This window comes from Equus caballus, chromosome 13 (assembly GCF_041296265.1).
Source record: "Equus caballus isolate H_3958 breed thoroughbred chromosome 13, TB-T2T, whole genome shotgun sequence".
NCBI lineage: Eukaryota > Metazoa > Chordata > Mammalia > Perissodactyla > Equidae > Equus > Equus caballus.
In genome coordinates this window covers 177,137-195,274 of record NC_091696.1, presented here as the reverse complement: position 1 = coordinate 195,274, position 18,138 = coordinate 177,137, and the positions used below count along the sequence as shown (strand labels likewise).

The window sequence follows — 18,138 nt, the reverse complement described above, 5'->3', positions numbered from 1 at the left end:
ATGGAGGGACGCGAACAGGGTGCCGGGGCGGGGGGGCAGCAGGAGGCGAGGGGTGGGTATTTCCCCAGAGACCCGGGTCTGGGGTCCTCTCTGAGCCGCGGAGGAGGAGGGGAAGGCGGCCATGTGCAGCCGGAGGGAGCGCGTGTCAGGTGGTGGGAAGAGAAGGAAGTAGGAGCCTGGCCGGAAAGAACGTGGGGTTTCCAGGAGCCGACCCGCTACCGAGGCAGGGAAGGCGGACGCCCACGTCAGGCCCAGCCCCAGCGAGAGCCCTGAACCTCCTCACTGTCTCGGCCGGAACAAGACGACGGTCTGCGTGGCTGTGCCCGACAGGACACGCCCGCCAGGCCAGCCGGGACGCAGTCAGCAAAACGAGACCGGCAGGGAATTCCACCGAGACGGACGTCTCTCAGAGCTCGTGGCTCACACAGCGGCCTGAGGATTCCTGCGGCCTCGCGAGCCGGCCCGTCAGACAGGGTTTCCCCTGAGTTACCGTGTGCTGGGAAATGACCTAAGAACATTCCAGCTTGTTACTGATTGATTTCGTTTGATGTGGGAGGCGGCGCGGAGTTTTAATAAGGGCGACGGTAATTGCAGACCCACGGAAGCTTCCAGAATCACCAATTGCTTTTCAGGCTGTTTTAAAAGCGCAGGCCGCAGGCTGCACGCCCAGCTCTCCCGGGCTGGTGATCAGGCTGAAGCTGCCGCTTAAGGTAAACATGGGGCCCCTGTTGACTAAAGTCGTGGCATCAGGGGCCTATCGGGGCCTGCGTGTGGGGCCGGCTGTTCCCCCATAAATCTCCAGCCCAGAGGTGTCCTCGTCTCCCACCACAAGGCGGAGGTTTAGCCTGTGCGTTCTTGAGGCTCGGGAAGGAGAAAACAAAGAGAGAAAACTCCAAAATCTCCAAAGCCGGAGGACCCCCGTGCCACCTGCTCTGCCCTTTCCACGGGAGCAACAACAGCCAGGCAGCTGAGCTGGAGTGCCGTGTCCCGGGTGTGTGAATGGCAGATACTAACTGGTGTGCCCGCAGTTTCACGTGGGAGTGAGCACAGGCCTCTCTCTGAACTGCCCAGGGGCAAGCCACGTTCGCGGGCAGTGGCCACTTCCAGGGATCTGTGGGGGCTCAGCCGTAAGTGCCAGCCGGCTGGTGGGCAGGGCAGTGGGCTGGCTGGACTGGTGGCACAGAGCACATCGGAGGACGGCCACCCAACGCCTGGAGCATCCAGGAAAACAGGTTCAGAGACGGAAACCAGCTGGAGCTGCAGGCAAGGGGAAGGAGATCAGTCAGTGAGAGAAAAGCTGGACCAAACTGCCTTAACCCAGAGAGGCCTGACTGGCTCATGGTCCTGGGAGTTCCTGAGCAGAGCAGGTTTCAGGATTGGTTTGATCCAGTGGCTCAACAATGCCGTCAAGGCCAAGCCCTCAATTGCTTTCCATCTCTGCCTTCTGCATAGTCGGCCTCATTCCAAAGCCAGTTCTCCCTCGTGGGCGCAAAATAGCTGCTCCAGTTCCAGCCTTCACGTCCAAACACCACCCCACCTGGAAGGAGGGAGACTGTGTCTGTCTGTGCCAGCAGTCCACATGGGGAATCACCCTGATGGACCCCTCAGGTTACACGTCCATCCTTCAACAGGTGCACGTGGCCAGGGGAGAGGAAGACGATGGACGGGAGTGAATTGTGGCCCCACTTGGAAGACAGCGTGTGAGCAGCTTGGCCCCAAGTGCATGGGCTGTAAGCACTGGGAGTGGGGAGGGAGGACGGACGTTGGGTGGGCACCCCCGAGTGCCCGACAGTAGAGGTGGGCCTGCTTGCCTGCTGGGGGAAGGCTTGGGCTTTATTTCCAAGAAGATCAGAGCTGGAGATGCCCGAGGGCGGGAGGGAGGGACGCCCGGGTAGGGCAGTGTCCCCAGCTCCCCAGGCAGGAGTAGGGGCTCCTGCCAGGGCCCAGGCACGAGGCCCAGAGGCAGGACTCGGTGTGCAGGTGGGGTGGTGGGGGCACAGGAGGAGGGCCCAGTGTGACGGGGAATCTGCCGTTCCCACTGCTAACCAGACACCCCAACGCCTCCTCTGTCCTCATGGCCAGTCGGCAGCGGGGGGTGGGGAGGTGGGGGTGGGGCGTTCCTGCCTTCCCCATTTTGCAGATGTGGAAACCAAGGCACAGAAAGGGCAGGCTTCAAGATCGCCCGGCCAGGAAACAGCTGTCGTCAGGATTCAACTCCAGTGTGATCCTCAGTCTGGAGGGCGGCTCCTCCCGCAGGGACCCCTGGTGTCCTGAATGCTCCCGAGAGCCGGGGCCGATGTGTCACCGGTTTCCTGGTGGATTAACAGGTTCAAGCAAACCTTCGATCAATACACTTTATGTTCGTATGAGAGTCACGGTTCTGCCTTCTAACAACGATCCTGCGATACCCCTGGCCATGAGGGGAGGGGTCTGGGGCTCCCGAGGGGCAGGGCTGGGGGACCTGGGGACGGCTCCTGGAAAGACAGTGGGGACGCTGACCCCATGGATGGCTCACGTGGGGCTGCCACGCTCTGCCCTGCATCTCCCTCCTGATGCCCCCCAACCCGCAGGCCCTCCCCCAGCACATGAGGCCGGTGGGTCACAGCTGGGACCGCCCTGCACCCCACTCTGCAGCTGTTGGTGTCCTGCACACACAGGTGCCGCTGCCCCTCAAGACTCCTGGCAAATTCACTCTTACTCTGACTACAGTGTTAGTGGCTGACCACGGCTTTCCGGAACATTTCTGTGAGCACGCCTTTAAAACCAGAGGACACTGCAACAAGCCCCTGACCAGGATCTTGGGGCATAACCCCAGACAGCCCTACCCAGGTTCAAAATTCCTTCCACATTCCTGTTTTTTAAATAGGATTTCACGGAAATTCTGCATTCTATGCCGGAGGACATCTGTGTTTGTTTTAACAAAACACGAGGTTAGAATCAGTCTGTGGATTTCCAAACTCTGCGACTCCCTCAAAGGGGCACCTGGGGGAACCAGTCTGAGACCTTCCTAGGGTCCCCCTCAAGGGCAGCGGCCCAAGGCCCCCTCCTGGCCACAGCTAAGGGCCCCGGCCTGGGGTCTGAGCAAGACCCCTCCTCAGACAGGATGGGAGAGAATCAGGAGACTGACTCTGAGTTCACTCAGAGACCCCAAGAGGGTGTCTGGGGATGGACGGGGTGGTGGTGGGGTGGTGGCACACGAGGCAAGCAGGAGCTGGACACCTGGGTCTGAATCCTGCGTCTACACCTCAGAGCCAGTCGTCTGGAGAGTCCACTGCACAGTTGTCCTCTGCTTCCACCCGCACCAGATCACAGGGAGGAGCTGGGGAGGAAGCGGGAGGAGCTCGGCCTGCCAGAGGGCCCACCTGGGCCCAGGTCAGAGCCCACTTAGGCCAAGGGTCAGGGCCCACTTGGGGCTGGGATCAGAGCCCACCTAGCCACAGATCAGGACCCTCTGGGCGCGGGTGGTCCCTGTGTCCCAGCCCTGGCTGCAGTTGCCCTGGGTGTGAGAGGGTGACCAGCACCGAGGCTCCATGGGGGTGTCCACGAGGGGCCGGCTCACACCACGGGACCCAGCACGGGCAGGAGGGCTCGGCCGACCGGCCTGCGGTTTCTCGGTTTGTGCCCCGGATGCTCGGGGAGACGTCGGGCGTTTCTCTAGGGTCAGCACCCTCCTCTGCGAACTGAGTCCTGGCAATGATCACCTGAGAAGGGGCGTCGGGGCCTTAGAGAAGGGCTGGTGTAGACAAGCCAGCGGCCCCCAGGCCCCAGCCCATCGCCCACTGCCCCGAGTTCCTTTCAGGATGTCGTGGGGACACCCGGACCCCAAGCCTGGGCACCTTTCAATCTGTGGGGGCGGGGACTCCTCAGGGGGCGGGGCCTTGCCTGGGCGGGGCCACAAGGGATAGGGGCGGAGCCTGGGTGTGGGGCGTGGCCTGTGCTTGGGCTGGGCGGGGCCTGGGGTGGGGCGTTGCCTGCGCGTGGGGCGGGGCCTGTGCTTGGGCTGGGCGGGGCCTGGGGTGGGGCGTGGCCTGAGCGCGGGGCGGGGCCTGGGCGGCCCATCCCCGCCCCCTGCGTACGCAGCTCCGCGCACCGGGCGGTCCCTGGCGCTCTGCTGCCACCTGGTGGCGCGGCGCGGGCGTGCAGCCCGGGCCTCACCTGCGGGAGATGCAGGTGCGCGGCGGTCCCTGGAAGGCGGCGGAGCAGGGGAGCTTTCAGGCACCCTGCGTGGGGACGCAGGAGGTGGGTGGGGAGAGGATGAGGACTAAGGAGAAGCCGCCCACCCCGCACAGTCCGGCCGGGCTCGGCTTCCGTGCCCAGAGGGGCCCTGACAGGTGCACCTGCGCTGCGCCTGGAGCTCTGGGAAGGGCTGTGCACCGGCCTGCCGCTCCCCTCCGTTTACAGCTGGGGAAACTGAGGCTTGACAGGTGGCAGTGGCGCTCCCTGTGTGCAGTCCTCTGTGTTCGCGTCCAGCTCCTGCTGCGTGCCATCTCTGTTCTGGGGCACGCAAAGAGATGAGGTGAGAGATCTGGTCTGTGGATGGAGCCTGACGTCTAGTGGGGAAGACGGACAAACAGGAAACAAACCCCCCAAAATTGTAATCTAGTTCATGCACCACAACCTCACAAAGCATAATAGCACCTTATCTCCCAGAGCAGGGAGTGTCGTCTAAAACACAGTGAAAGTGTTGGGTTGTTGCTTGGGGGCCCAGAAGCCCACTGGATGGGGTGGCATTTGCGTGGGGACGTGAATGAGGACAAGGAGTGGAGTTCCTTCCAGTCCAGGGGACAGTGGTCCAAAGGCCCTGGGGCAGGAACAGCCGGGAGGCTGGAGCCTACTGACTGGGGGAGAGCAGGGTGGAGAAATGGGGTGAGGAGGGCAGACCTTTGGCCTTGGGGGGCCTCGTGGGGCCTCGTCGGGCTGCGTACAGAGGTGAGCTGTGTTCTAGGTGCACAGAAGGCTGGTGGGGATCCGGGGGTGCACAGGGCTGGGCATGGTGGGGTTCCAGAAGCCCCACTCTGGCTGCAGGTGGGAAAACAGCTGGACTGTGGGGGAAGTGGTGGGACGCCTGCTGTCTTCACATGAGCGAGGGGGCGACCGGCCCAAGGGCCCAGGGGAGAGGCTGTAGGAAGTGGCTGCGTTGGGCATAAAGGCTGAAGTTGTTGCTGTGGGATGTAGGCGAGGCAGGATCAAGGCCACCTCCCAGGTGTCAGGCCCGAATCAGCCACAGGTGTGATGGGAACAGGGCCAGGTGACGTTTTCTAATAGCCCCACGTTTCAGCCCCGTGTTACCTCGCACGTATTATCTCGTTTATTTAGCACAATAGCCCAGGGCGTTCCGGCCTTATCTCGCTTGATTGGCACAACAGCCCTGTGAGTCAGGATTATGGCCCCTTTTTCAGGCATAAGGAAGCTGAGGCTTGGAGAGTGACATGCTTGCCCTCTCTGTGGCAGTGGCGGGCCGAGCGGGGGTCTCGTCCTGCCATGGGCTGTGTGTGAGCAATTTTAAAATTAGAATCTAGTCCACATAACAGAATTCTAAAGTGTGCAGTTCAGTGGGTTTTTGGACCTTTGCAATGTGGAACAACCATCACCACCATCTTGTTCCAGTGCATTTTCATCACCTCAAAAAGAAACCCCGTACCCATTAGCAGTCACTCCCAATTCTCCCCTTCCCCCTTCCCTGTGCAGCTTCCTATTTGCTCTCTGCGTCCATGGATGGGCCCGTTTCCCGGTTTTCATATAAGTGGAATCACAGGGTACATGTCCTGTTGTGACCGGCTTCTTTCACTCAGCATGTTTTCGACGCTCTTCCACGTCGGAGCAGGTGTCAGCACTTCGTTCCTTTTTAGGGCTGAGTAATATTCCACCGTCTGGATGAGCCATGTGTCATTCACCAGTTCACCCACTTGTGGACATTTGGGTTATTTCTACTTTTTGGCCATTTTTTGAAGAATTACCAACCAGTTTCTGAGGTAGCTGACTTTTTATTCCACCAACAATACCCGAGGGCTCCAATTCCTCCACATCCTCAACGCTTGTTATTTTCCTTTTTTTTAAAAAAAAATTATAGCCGTCCTAGTGGGTGTGACGTGGTGTCTCATTGAGGCTTTGGTTCCGTTTCCCTCCAGACTGATGACCTGGAGCATCTTCTCGCGCCCTCCTTGGCTACTTGTCTGTCTTCTTTGGAGAAACATCTGTGCCAATCCTTCGCCTGTTTTCAAACCGAATTATTTATCTTTTTATTGTGGAGTCCTAATTCAGATTGTGAATACTCCTGCCTCTGCAGCAGCTCGGGACGCAGTGGCCTCCGGCAAAGACAGACTGTCTGGGTGGTAAGTCCTTCCTCTGTGCCGCAGCCGCGGTGGGACAGCGGGTGCAACTTGTGGACACAAATGGGGGCAGGAGGAGGCAGTGGCTGGCACCCCCCGCTCCTCACTCCTCTCCTTTGCCTTCTGCAGGCCTGGGCACGGCCGGTGCCCCCAAGCCTGACCCACCCTTGTCCCCTCCTCCAGGGCCCGACCTTTGTAACCGGGGCCCCCAGGCCTCACCTTCTCCCCGTGGAGCTTCCAGTGCTCCTGGCTGCCCTGCTCCCTCCTGGAACCTCCTGGAACCAGGGAGGACGGCAGCTCCCAGCATGAAGCGCCTGGGGCGGGCGAGGGCTGAGGACGCGGGATCTGCAGCTGCACCAGGGGGCATGACCCCCGCCAGCAGGGGTCAGAGGACGGAGCCCAGGCAGGTGGGGGGCTCCTCTGAGATCCCAGACACGTAAGAACTCGGACAGCAGAGGGTGCTGCCATCACCGAGTTTTCTCAAACGCTCTGTGGAGGGAGCCAGGCTGCACGGACAGACAGATGGACAGACAGATGCCAGGTGCGTGTTCTGGGAGCACAGAGGCCGTGGCCGTCTCTTCCAGGACGCCCCCTGCACGAGCCCAGAGCTTGGCAAATATTGACGGCAGACTAGGGGAGAAGAGGGCAGAGGCGGGCAGAGAGCGGGATCTGGCCTGCTGGGCAGCACGGGGAGAATGACGGGCGCGTCTGTGCAGAAGGGAGCGGGCAGCGCGGCTCATGAAAGCCTGTGGGAGGTGGTGGGGGGGGTCTGTCAATGGGGTTGGGACTGTGGGAGGTGGAGGAGGGGGTCAGATGGTTCAGAAAGGCCCCCCCACCACCCCAGGCAGTCTGAGCCCCAGAAAACACGGCCCGGAGGGCACAGGCAGAGGTCAGCGCGGCTCCAAGCAGGGCCTCCCAGCCCGGACCTGCGGCCGTGTCTTGGCCACTGAGTCCCGGGCAGTTTGTCTCCTGTGGGCGGGCTTTTTTGGCAAATAATCCTTGGCTTCTAACGGGTTATGTTTGGGGGGTTATCAAAGTTTCCTGGGGTTTCCCGTCGATGCCGACAGTTGAAGGGCGCGCCCGGGAACATGCCACCTCCCGCCCCCTGGCTGCTGAGTGAGGCGTCTGCTGCCTGCTCCATGAGCCGAGTGCGACCTGTGACCCGAGGGCCGAGCGAGGGCGTCGGCGCCTCCCCGTCCACTGAGCAGTAAAAAGCAAAGACTCAAATTCAGTGTCCGAGAGGAGAGAGGCGACATCAACACAGGTTCCACGATTATAGAAAAGATAACAAGAGCAGTGAACGACGGACAATGTTTGTGCTGATAAATTTGACGACATGGACAAATTCCTTAAAAATCACAAATCGCCACCAAATCAAACACAGGTTCATTTGCCCGCCGTCTGGACTTTTCTGCTTCGTTCTCATCTTCGCCCTGCGTTTGGCCCCAGGAGGCTGAATCTTGAGGTCTGGACCTTGGCTTCCTGGAAAAAAAAGCTCCCCCCCGACCCCGACCCGCCCGCCCTCCGTGGTAGGAAAGACCTGGTTGGTTTTAAACCACAGCTGATCGTGCTGAGCACACACAGCTGCCGTTAGCAAAGCTTATCGCAAAGGTTCCTTTTCTTTTTCTTCCAGCCTGAGGAAGATTTTTAACTTCTTCGTTCTTGGTTGCAAAACCACCAAAGCTTATGAGGGAGCACACAGACCATCTGGGCGGCCCCGTATGTGTCACAGAAATCGTACGGGTGATTGAAACCCTTCCTGTACAGAAAACTCATGTGGCTTCCCTGGGGAATTCCACCCAAATTTAAACAGTCTCCATAAAATTGAAAGGGTGGGAATACTTCGCGCTCCTCCCGTGAGACGGGCGATACCTCGACGCCAAGGCCAGACTGAGTCGTCAGAGGAAATCACAGGCCGGGACCCCTCAGAAACTCCAAACAGAACCTGATCCGATTTGAATCCAATGTGTGCAAAAAGCAAAGTGTGTCATGACCCAGCGGCGTCTATCCCGGGAGTGATTTCACATTTGCAAATCAGTCGCGTTAACCGATCCGGTTAACAAAGGGGAATAAAATGGCCGCGTAATTATCTCAACAGGTGCAGGAAGAGAATTTGACAAAATCCGATATCCGTGCAAACTCAGCAACCGGGACCAGAGGGGGCTCCCTCCACCCGACCCAGGGCACCTGTTTACGAAACCCCACAGCGAACAGCTCGCATGACAGAGGAAGACGGAACATTTCCCCTTAAAACCAGACCAAGACAACCAAAAATTGAAATTTTAAAAATAGAATTGATCATGGCATCAAAAAATACAAGCTGCCTGTTAAGACGTCAGTTCTCCCACCGTCGAGCTCCGGCTTCGACACCATCTGGGTCGTAATTCCAGCAGGATTTCTCATGGAAATTCGCAGACTGGTTCTGAAATGTACTTGGAATTTCAAAGGACCTGGAATCGCCCAGTAACTCGGGAAAAAAACAGCAAGTTTTGACACCAGCGCTCCCCACTCTCCAAATTTGTTATAAAGCTTCAGTGATGGACGCACCGAGGTGTCTGTACTCAGACTCGATAGTTTCTCAAAGCCACACCCAGAGCTTAATTCAAGACGGACACACGACTAAGTGTGAAATCTAAAACTATGAAGCTCCCAGACCAAGGTGGACACTATTATCTTTATAACCTGGAGGTAAGAAAGTCTTCTCAGGACACAGGAAGAAATTGCCACAAAAATTCTGGAAAAATTAGACTTTATCAAATTAAAAATTCTCCCCACCCACATGCCATTAGGAAAATGAACAGGCAAAACCCAGATTGGGAGGAAAAAATTTGCCAAACAAGCGTCTGACGGAGCGGAAGGAGCCTGACCCCAAAGCAGGTGCTGTGTGAGGTTCGGGAACACGCAGAACTCCTCTGTTGAGAAAACACTCAGAACCGGGCTCGGCTCTGGGGTTCAGGGTGCAGACTGACCAAGGGAACCTTTTGGAGTTACGTCAACGGCCTAATATCTTCATCGGGTTTGGGTCACGAGCTGCACGCAATTATCAAAATGTACCTCGTGCCACACTTAGAATGTGTGCACTTCACGATGGGCAAACTTCACCAAAAAGAAATCCGCAAACAAATATTGAACTCTGGTTAATGATACACACGCCGAGGGGCTCGGGGTGAAGTGTCCTGGTGCCCGCGCCTCGCTTTGAAATTCACAAAACCTCAGGCGGATTTGTGAACAGAGTCAAAGGGGGGAGGGAGGGAGGGAGGAAGGCGTCTTCAGAATAAGACTGAGAGTTGACACTAAGAGAAAGGATCACTTAAGGATGTGGCTCAGCAGAAAGGAAACTGATCCCAGAAGGACGAAGTGAGAAGCAAGAAGGAACGGTGAGCAAGAGAGAGGCCAACACCTGGAAACCTCCACCAGGGTCTCCCCACGTAAGACGATAAAAGGGACGCGGGTCGTCGGGGTTCTAAGTCGGGGTCGTAGGAACAAGATGGAATGTGAATCGGTCGTGATCTTAATTGCAAACGACACAGTTGCAAACGGCAGAGTGGGCTGGCATCCTGACAAGGACGGGTCTCGGCGTGGGGGGCGGCCTGGTCCCTCGCTGAGTGTCTGATGCCCCTCGTCCACGCCCAGCACGTGTCAGCACATGTCCACACCGTCATGACAACTGAAATAGGAGCCACGGCACGTTCTCCGGGCCGTCGGGGGCGAGGGCGGTGCCGTCTTTGGTGCAGCCCCAAGCACGGGAGCCCCCACTGGAGAGTCCGCGGCACCCGCCCCCGAGGAGCTGGGTTATTGCCCCCGTGAGTGCCAGAAAAGACTCCTGTGCGCACGGCCATCGACTCCTGACAACCCCTCTCAAATCCAAGAGATGAGCAGGGTCACCTGTTCCTCGAAAGGCTGGGCTCCTCGCCCCGACCTGGCCACACGGGGGCTTGGAGACATTAATTTATGTCTGCTACAAAGTCGGCTCCCATCTTCTCCTAAATGGGCCAACCCAGAGTCTCAGGGCCCCTGAGCCCACGTGGCTCTGGGGTGTGGTTACAAAAAGGAATGTCTCCCTTAAGGGGTTTTACTTACATCTCTCAGAAAATGTAGCGTATGTTAGCGTTGTCAGAATCAGACATTTTACTGCCATCTCCCAGAAAACTGTCACAATAAATACGCAAGTTCGTAATGTCTGCAACATGAGTGTTGCTTTCTGGTTGTGCAGTGCACAGTCTGGATAACCGTGCTTGGCAGCCTTGCAAAGTCTCATCAGTTGCAGCATCTACCTCCGAGTCCAGCACCACTGGTAACGTCTTCGCTTCTTCTAATCCCGTCATAAATCCATCTGACAACCAACGGCCGACACTGTGGGAAATTTTCCGGCATCTCTGCCCTCCACAGTCCACTGCAGTGAGGGAGGTTGGGGCCAAGCCTTAGCTGGGCCACCAAGAACCCAAGGAAAACCTCTGTCGTCGCCCAAGAAAAGCCAACGGAGGACGAGGGCGCTCGCTTTGCCCGGCGACCCTGCCCCACCACACGGGTGATGCTGCACCTGCCGGGGGCCGAGCGGGCCAGAGTGTGGACGGCAGACGTCCTCCCACGTGGGAACAGGAGCGGGGATATGGTGTCCACCCCGCACACCCTCCCGGCTGAGCCCTTTAGCCCCTGGGCTTGACAGCCGCCGTTTTCCTATCATCTTGGCCATTTTCTTCCTTTCACTTGTGAGAGTTCCTTACGTCTTCTGGGTGTTTTTGTGGAGTTGTAAATACCTCCTCCGGCTCCGCGGAATCCCGATTCTCTTAGGGCATCTTTGGATGAACAGACCTTCGGAGAATTGGCATCTTTTTGATACTGGATCTTCCAATCCTCAGCATGGAACGTATTCTTATTTTCTGTAAATCTTCTTTAATTTCTTACAGTGATGTTTGTAGTTTTCAGCAGAGTTTTTACACGTTTTCATCAGATCCCTCCTACATATTTGATGCTGTTGCAAATGATATGGATTTTTAGAAATCATTTTCTACTTGTTTGTTGCTGGTTTGTAGAAATACAACTGATTTTTGTATATTAACCTTGTACCCAATGATCTCGCTAAAGTCAGTTATTCAATATAAGAGTTTGCAGATTCCTTTTGATTTTATACATAAAAAATCCTGTTGTCTGCAATGTGACTGTTGCTATTTCTTCCTTTCCTATTTTCGTGCCTTTTTCTCCCTTTTCTTGCCTTATCACATACTGGTGAGCAGAAGTGGTGATAGCAGAAGTCTTTGTCTTGTTCATAATCTAAGTGCAGAATCTTTTTATTCTCTCACCACTGAGTGTGACCAGTGGTCGAATTCACTGGCATAAGCATGTCACTAACATCCTCTCACGATCTTTTTGATGCCTATGGAGTTTGTAGTGATGTCTCCTTTTCATTCCTAATACGAGTAATTTGTATTTTCTTTCTCTTTTTCTTATCAGTCTCGCCGGACCTTTGTTAATTTTATTAATCTTCTAAAATCCTTGTTGGGTTTTCCTGTTGTACTTTTGTTTTATATTTTGTTGTGTTTCTGCTATCTTCAGTGTTTTCATTCATAGATTTGATTTGTTGTTCTTTTCTAGCTTATTAAGATGGACACATAATTTGTTGAATTTTCAGGCTCTATTCCTGTATTCAGTGAAGGTTACACATTACCTGCTAAGTGCAGCTTTGGCTGCCTCCCACAAGCTTTGATCTGCTGTGTGTTCATTACACTTTAAACCAAAATGCTTTATAATTTTCCATTTTGATGTCCCTCTTGAACCACGAACTCTTTATTTTCAGGCAGTTGGGTTATTTTCTAGTTGTCTTTCTGTGATAAATATTTAGATTAATTCTATTGTGTTTGGAGAGCATACCTTGCGATCTTTTGAAAGTTGTTGAGGCTTTTTCCTGGTCCAACATATGCCTAATTTAGTAAAAGTTCCCTGTGGACTTGGAAAGAAGCTGACTCTGTGCTGGGGTCCTGGGGCGTCTACATATGTCAACTGGATCAGCTGGTGAACTGGGTTGCTCAGATTCTGCATCCTTATGGATTTCTGTCTGCTTGTTTCATCAGCTGCTGAGAGTGGCAAGTTAAAGGCTCAACCCCAGTTATTGCGGATTTGTCCCCATTTTCATTCTGACAGTTTTGTTGTATATATGTTGGAGCTGCAAACAGATTTAGGATTTATCATTGTGAGTGTCCCTCTTTGTCTCTAGGAAAGTTCTTTGTTTAATATCTAGTGTGTATGATATTAATGTAGCTACACCACGTTCCTATTGGTTAGTGTTTTCATGGTAAACTTTTCCATCCTTTTGCTTTTAACCTTTTTGTGTCCTTATAGTTAAAATATATGTCTTGAAAACATCATTTAATTCTTTTTAAAAACAAAATCCAGTCTGACAGTCAGTCCTTTCCTTGGATCCGTTTCTGTTTACAGGGTGATTTGTTTCCATCATCTTACTGTTTGTTTTCCTTTTTGCCCACCTGTTGTTTGTTCCTTTTTTCTTGCTTGCTTGCTTTCTTTGGACTGATCAAATGTTTTTAACTTTTTCCTTCTGTTATCTTGTTAGTTACACATTCTTTTAGTATTTCTTATCACGGCTGCTCTAGCGATTACAAATATATTCTTTACTTATTATAGCCTGTCAACTTTAAAATAAAGTAGCCAGTCATCTTGCCAGCAAAATGAGTTTATTTTGGAATAACCAGAGGAATTGCAATTTGGGGCATGCACGCTATGGTGAATTGCAGGGAAATCCAGAGAACAAAGGAGGGGGCTGCTTTTATAGAGAAAGGGGGAGAGGGCGGGGCCGTGCTAAAGGAAAGTCCAATAGGGAAAGTAGCAGTTCAGGGACACAACGGATTCTCATTGGCTGAGCTGCAGGGTTTCCCATTGGCTGAGCTGTGGGCTTTCTCATTGGCTGGGCCGCAGTGTTTCTCAGTGGCTGAGCTGCAGTGTTTCTCATTGGCTGAGCTGCAGTGTTTCTCATTGGCTGAGCTGCGGTGTTTCTCATTGGCTGAGCTGCGGCGTTTCTCATTGGCTGAGCTGCGGCGTTTCTCATTGGCTGGGCTGTTGCCAGGTGGGAGAGAATCTTCCTTCCTCCCCTGGAATAGCAAAGTTGTTGCACTTGCTGCCTGCAGTACAGTTACTAAGACAACATTGAAACAGGCTGTTTCTTTATAAAACTTATTAAAAAAACTTGTAAAGCACTCTGCGGTGGATGGTGTGTGTGTGAGCTCCCCCTACAGGGCTCATTTTAAATGAGGTTTTTCTTTATTAATTTCCACATTTCCCCTTTTGATTAAGATCTTTCCCAAAAGCATCACTGATTGAGACTCGGGTTCTCTGCGCACGGTGGTCTCGTCCCTCGATGCCAGGAGGGCCCTTCCTGGCTGTCGTGTCCCACGTTGGAGGGAAAGTGCAGAGTGGTTGGAAACCATTTAGGCCATACGTGGAAGGTCAGGAGGTCAGGAGGGAGCGGTCAGGCATTTCCCACCTAAGGTCTGTATTTTGTTGGCTATCGCACAGACGCCTCCTTGTTCAGCGAGGAGACAATCGAGGACTGTGCGGTCGTCTGGAACCACCTGAGTCGACGAGTCGGGGGGGCTGCTGGGCGCTGCTGTATCGGATGAGGGGTGGTTAGCTCCCCTGTGTCAGGGGGAAGTTTCCAGTCAAGTTTTCATTGGCGCTCACTCTCCCTACAGAGGCAAACCCAGAGTCACAGATGCCTCCTGGAGGCTCCCGTTTACGGCGGCCATGGAGGCTGAACAGGGCGGGCCAGTGAGAGGCTTCTGATTTGTCATGGAGAGAAAACAGAACGGTAAACCCAGCAGGAGCACACTGCTCTTTTGTCCTCCAGCTATCAATGCAGCGAGCTGTGCAAACACAGACACCTCTGCCAAGACCTCCACATATGAGGGGAGCCAGGGGACGTCCCCAGGGCTCCCTCATGAGGAAGAGCCTCTAAGGACCCATTCGCTGGAGTAGAGGCGTTAGCATCATTCAACCAAGACTCAGATGCCACATTATCACATACTGAGAGGCGGCCTAAGTATGGGTGTGTCAGCAGACTCACAAATGGCCTGACTTACACTGCCTGTCCCGCAGAGTCTCATATTTACGTCTTTTCCAGAGATCCCATTTTCCCATCTCAGGATTGGGTTAAATTGAAGCAAGGAGTGGGGTTAGTTGGGTTCAGTACTCTAATCTTATAAAAGGGACCCGTGGAACAATTCAGGCTTACAGTAGCATTTGGAATTCCAGCAAAATTACTTATAGGGTGGACTAAGGGGTCATTGCTATTTTGGACAGATCAAGGTTTTCAATGATGAATCCAACAATCGGAGGGGTTTCCCCCTTTCCCAATAGATTAGGAAATGTGGACTAAGGCATCGTCCTTCCAAGAAGGACAGGGAGAAATAAAGTCAGAAACAAGGGTGGGAAGAGGGTAAACAGGCCTGGTCGGGTCGTCTTGGGAAAGCTGTCTGCCTCAGGTGTCAGCTGCTTCTCTTCCTGGTGAATTTGATTTGGGGTCTCTGGTGTTTGTTAAGGACCAGATGACAGGTGGAACCTTCTTCAGCTGTGAGATGTGCCCCCACCGCTCGAGTCCCTGAAGTCTGGCTGCCATCTGGGTGGTGAGGAGGACCCGGTATAGTCCCTTCCAAGGAGATTTCAAGGGCAGTAAAATAAAAAACTTCAGTTTAGAGTATTGGATCCAGACATTTAAGGAAACTAGAAGAATTTAGGATCCAGTCCAGCTTACAGGTATAACAAACCTTAAAGACAATTAATAGGACTAGAATTTAATATCTAGAAATGCAATTTCTCTTTCCACAATCATCCTCATTTTTATTAAAGATAATAATAGTAGAAATAACTTGTTTGTTTTAAATGTGGCCTGATGATTTATATAAACGCAGCAAGAATAGTGATTGACCATATAAGCTCTTTTTAGGATTGCTTTGCTGGAACCTTGTAAGCAAGGTCCACGCAGTTCCTTAAAGCTGTCTGGCCATGTCTGAGTCCGTATATGTCTCTCTCAAATATGACATTATAGTCAAAGCCTTGTAATATTTCTAACTGAGTCCTGTTATGAGGAGAACAGGCTGTCATTGAATTTCTGAAAATACGTGTATCGTCATGAAAAGAATACTGAAGAGTTTCTGACTTCTGGAGGGATCAGGTAGAGAGAAAAAGATAAATGTTCCCACCTTTGTTGCAAAGACACACTTTACCAAATTGCTCTAAGTCACAGACAGCGTCAAGGAGAAGAGAGAAAGGAATCTTTTAAATACCGTTCAGTGTGATGATCTTAGTTATCAAACACCTGCATTCTAGAGCATTTGTCAGGATCTTTTCCATGAATTTCTCTGAAGATAAAAGCAATTTGCAAAAGCACCAGAGTAAAGCTGTGACTGTCTGTAAATGACAAAAGACTTAAAAATAGCAATGGTTAGAGATCTGATGAAAGCTCATTGCAATGCAATCGACCAAGAAGTTGGGTTATTTCTGTGACACACAGCGTTTCAAGATAATAACTAGAATTATGACTGAGAACATGATACTAGGGCGTATCAGAATTTTAGGATTTTTTATACAATTTCTAGGACACTTATGTTAGTAACATTCACCTGTACAATAAAATCTAAGAAGGTTTATTGTCACTTATCTGACCATGTTGCCCATGTCGTTTGATGTGTGAAATAGCCTGATTAGTTCAACATTTTTCCAGGTGGAAGATGAATCCTTTGAGACCCCCCAGGGCCCATTGGAAAAACCCAGAGGTATTTCAAGGTCAGAGAGACTTAATCTACAATTTTATTTCTTTGAGAAGTTTGTTAAAAACATCAAAAGTTTCTGGACATTTGACCAAACAGGATCACAGATTTTTATGAAACAATACTTAATTATCCATTTAATGAAAGTGACAAAAAGATTTCAAACAAATGTTGAAGTTTACAGAGCTGCAAAAAGCCTAAGTTCTTTTAAGAGAGAAGACGCAGCTTTCTTAAGTAAAGACCCAATAAAGATGAAACACAGAATCTCTGTTTCTAGAAAGTTACATAACAGGTAAAGAAACTTTGTTTACAATTTATTACAAGGAATAGACCAATAATCTAAGAAAACTCTGTCCTTTTATTAGAGAGAAAACCAAATTCTAATTTTGCGCCAGTGCACTTTTGATATTAAAACTCATTTTAACACAAACTTGACTTAATTTTGGCCAGCTTGGCCACACACTAAATTCCTTTTCAAAGACTCTTTTTCCACAAACCTCCTGTGTCCATTTTAGTTTGTCTCTCGTCCTCTTTCTCTTTACAAAGTAGCCAGTTTTATTTTAGCACAAAATTACTTCCATTTCCTTCAACAAAATACATTTCCCTTTCTCTTATCTTCTTTCACCAAAATATACATTTTATTTCCTCTGTGTACAGAGATGTTATTACTACACTGATTAGAATTCTTAGCAAACCCTAACTAAGAAGTATGCAGAAGTGCTGCCTGTTACATCAGCATTCCTTGGATTGGTAAGTTTATAAATACATTTTACAATTTCCAGAGATGTGCTTTTTTTATAGTACAATCTTTTTTCTTTTTAAAGATTTTGTTTTTTTCCTTTTTCTCCCCAAAGCCCCCTGGTACATAGTTGTATATTCTTCGTTGTGGGTCCTTCTAGTTGTGGCATGTGGGATGCTACCTCAGCGTGGTTTGATGAGCAGTGCCATGTCCGCACCCAGGATTCGAACCAACGAAACACTGGGCCGCCTGCAGTGGAGCGCGCGAACTTAACCACTCGGCCACGGGGCCAGCCCCACAATCTTTTCTTTTAAGTTTTAAAAAATTTTTTTGGTGAGGAAGGTTTTCTCTGAGCTAACATCTGTGCCAATTTTTCTCTTTTTGCTTGAGGAAGATTGGCCCTGAGCTAATATCTGTACCACTCTTCCTCCACTTTATGTGTGGGTCACTGTCACAGCATGGCTGATGAGTGGTGTAGGTCCGTGCCTGGGATCCAAACCATTGAACCCCAGGCTGCCAAAGTGGAGTGTGTCTAACTTAACCACTACACCACAGGGCCAGCCCCTATAGCACAATCTTTCTAATGTGGCACAAAGCATGTTTACTAACAGGCCCAATTTTATCTTTAGTTTCTCTGTAAAAAGAAGCCGAAAAGTAGGTAAACCTGAAACCTACGTTCAGCAATCAATGGTTCAGTATTTTTATCTTATTTGGAAATGATCCAGACACTCGCGACTATCCGTCATCTAATTTAGCAACACTTTTAAGATTTCTGCTTATCAAAAAAGAAAATAAAGATTCTGGGAGCTCTTTTCAAGTACAAACTGATAACTCTGAAGACACCTATTTCAATTGAACTAAACTTAAATTAGCCTTCTTTACCAAAGATTACCCCAGATCATGTGAACCTGAAAAGCGTTTGGACTAGCTTCTATTATATTTTTGGAACTTTGTCAATACTCCATCATATGACCAGTTGATTTCCTTCAGGCCAGTTAAATAGAGCTCTCTTAGAAATTAATTTTGGCGATACCATCTGGAGGCAGGAAAATATCACATCTCTGTAACAGACACGCACAGACACACAACATACAGACGGGCAGAGCCAGAGGTCTTACAGCTTTCACCGAAAAAACATTTAGTCATGTCTCAGGTACAAAACTCAAAGAACAATCGGGTCCAAATTGTGTTTCTGGCAGATGGACTGAGTTACAGTTCCTTGCTCAGACGGCCAAAGTCTTTAGGAACAAAGATTTTCATTTGTGTGCTGCAAGGACCCTTTTAGAGCTGCTTTCGG

At 51.5% G+C, this 18,138-nt stretch overlaps 1 long non-coding RNA gene across 1 annotated transcript; it reads left to right on the top strand.

The window, feature by feature from the left end:
• Positions 1–221: 221 nt before the first annotated feature.
• Positions 222–2,937, top strand: LOC138917197 (uncharacterized). The gene is made up of 3 exons (XR_011424899.1): positions 222–710; positions 1,632–2,327; positions 2,658–2,937. It is a non-coding gene; the product is annotated as an uncharacterized lncRNA (long non-coding RNA).
• The last annotated feature ends 15,201 nt before the right edge of the window (positions 2,938–18,138 follow it).